This window comes from Triticum dicoccoides, chromosome 3B, assembly GCF_002162155.2.
Source record: "Triticum dicoccoides isolate Atlit2015 ecotype Zavitan chromosome 3B, WEW_v2.0, whole genome shotgun sequence".
In the NCBI taxonomy this organism is placed as follows: domain Eukaryota; kingdom Viridiplantae; phylum Streptophyta; class Magnoliopsida; order Poales; family Poaceae; genus Triticum; species Triticum dicoccoides.
In genome coordinates this window covers 740,647,892-740,650,545 of record NC_041385.1, presented here as the reverse complement: position 1 = coordinate 740,650,545, position 2,654 = coordinate 740,647,892, and positions in this window count along the sequence as shown.

Below are 2,654 nucleotides of genomic sequence, written 5' to 3'. Positions count from 1 at the left end.
ACGGATGTCGTAATAGTATAAAAGCTTACCGGGGTATCTCCATGGTAGTTACCGTAGTTCAACACGTGCACTAGTGGCACGTATTGACCATAATGTTGAGGAGTTTGATTGTAGATATTGTAATTCTCAATATTAGTTCAAAATGCGATCAGATGATTTTTCTCCTGATAAGTTAATTCGGAGCCATCGGTGTAGTAGGTTTTGTCTACCATCTTCCGCACATTCTTTGAAGAATGAAAATAAGCTGTCAATGGAAATAAGTTGTCAACTATTTTGAAATAAACATTATAAATTACTTAATAACTATGTTTGAGAAGCTCACATAGGGGAAGAATTGGAAGCGTATCAACAAGGACCCAAATGTCCATATTGTCTTGCTCGATTTTAGGATCACCAAGATCCATGGTGACAAGCATACCCTCGTGAAAACCATACATCTTGCAAAGTGCTTCCCAATTTTTGCAACCAAAATGGGTTACACTCTCAGAATTGCACCACTTTACTTCGAAATCCACACCATGATGGGTCCTTAGGTGGATTTTCTTTGATTCCATACTTTCATGGTCTTCAAAACCCATCCTCTCCAAGACATAGCGTCTTGCATAGCATGGGATAAGCTAGTCGAATTGGAAAAGATGAAAAGTACATGTTGAAATAGTTGAAGTCGTGCTTAATTACGAAAAAACTCTTGTTGTCGTTGCGTACCATTTCAACACCGAAGGTCTCCTCGAGCTTAATGCTGAAGCGTCGATCTTCGTCCAGCTCAAGGAACCTGTCGCACATACCTCGGTCATCGTGGCACCAGTCGCACTCCCCCGGGCGGTTTTCATTGTCCGAGTATGACATTCCCTATGTTCATAATTCAAATATTAAAATTGTACAATTAAATATATGTACTAAAAATAACCTAAATTAGATCATTATTATTGATCATGGGTTGACTATCAGTCTGTCGAGCCTTTTCTTGAAAACTCTCAGCTCACATGGTGTACATATATTCGACCGTCGGTGATGGTAGCTCCTCCTTTCATTCCCGAGTGCATTACACCAAATTGTCTAGCACATGGGAATGAAGGAGAAACTACCCCCACGACAACAGTCGGGATTCTTTGTCCTCTCATATATATATATATATGGATGGAGACTCTCCCTCACTGATTCCTCTCTAACATTTGCGACCGTCGGTGATGGTAGCTCCTCCTTTCATTCCCGAGTGCATTACACCAAATTATGTGTCTAGTACACGGGAACGAAGGAGAAGCTACCCCCATGACAACAGTCGGGATTCTTTGTCCTCTCATATATGGTGGAGACTCGGCAGACTTAAAGTCAACCCGTGGACTCATATTATAGGACTCATATTGACATGGAGATTTGGTTGGGCTCACCTCAAGGTCGGAGGGGTCGGTGACGGGGACGACGACGCGGATGATGGAGGGGGCTCCTAGATTTCTGTAAAAACAAAAACCTTTAAGCTATCAAGTAATCAAATGCATACGCCTTGCATAGTGCTCTCCAATTTTAGCATTCAAAGTAGGAGTACTTTCCCAATTTGAGCATTCAATAAGCAAAACCAAATCGTAAAATAAAGTAGTATTCAAATTAGCATGCATTCAATTATAAGCAAAGCTACATCATCTCTTGTGTCCGTACATCATCGAATATTATCACTAATACTCCTCGAATACTATCATACATAGCATCGCTAATACTGCTAGAACCGTAGCGCCCGACGGGTATCGTCGCGGGCGGTGGACACCCAAAGAGAAGGAACCATCACATGATCATAGCTCCAGTGAGATCCCTGAAGAACCTGCCTGGTATTGTCGAACCTGCCCTCCAACGCAACCATGTAGCTACAGACGTGCTCGTCCTCCTTGCCGACACGGTGACGTACGACCTCTGCGGTGTCCGGAAGCCTCGGCACTGTTGCTGGCCCACGCGACCGCCATCAAACAAGGATCAGGTCAATGACGGGCTGGCTCCTCACCAACCTACGCCCACTGAAAGGTAGTACCTCCCAATACCAGCCCGGCAGAGTCTAGTCCCGGACATGGCCCCTCTGATCAAGCCGGCCTCCTCCACCGAGTTGACAACGAGGATGCGGGAAAGGCATCGTCGATGTTGATGCGGGATTAATTGCTTGAACTAAAAAAAATAAACTAGTTCTATTAATTTTCTTGCTAAAAATAAACTACTTCTATATATAGAAAAATAAAGTAGTTTTATTAAATAAACTAGTTCAACTACTAAGAACTTACTATAAATAAATAAAATAAAGTAGTACTTACTAAAAATAAACTACTTCTATATATAGTAAAATTTAATAAAGTAGCTTTATTAAATCAACTAGTTCAAGTACTAATCACACTAACCTAAAAGCGATATCTACTAACCTAAATAAAAAATATAATACATATATGAAAAAACATATATAAACAAAAAAATGCTATGAACATTATATTCATACATACATAGCCACATCCATTCATCATATAGCTACCACATTATTCATACAAACAAAAAAATGAAATGAACAAAAAAATAATACAGATTATATGATAAAAAAAGCACTAAACAGAGCCGTGGCGGCCGCGGCTCACATCGGGGGCGGTCGGCGAGGGCAACGGCGGGGGCGGTGAGGGCGTCGGCGA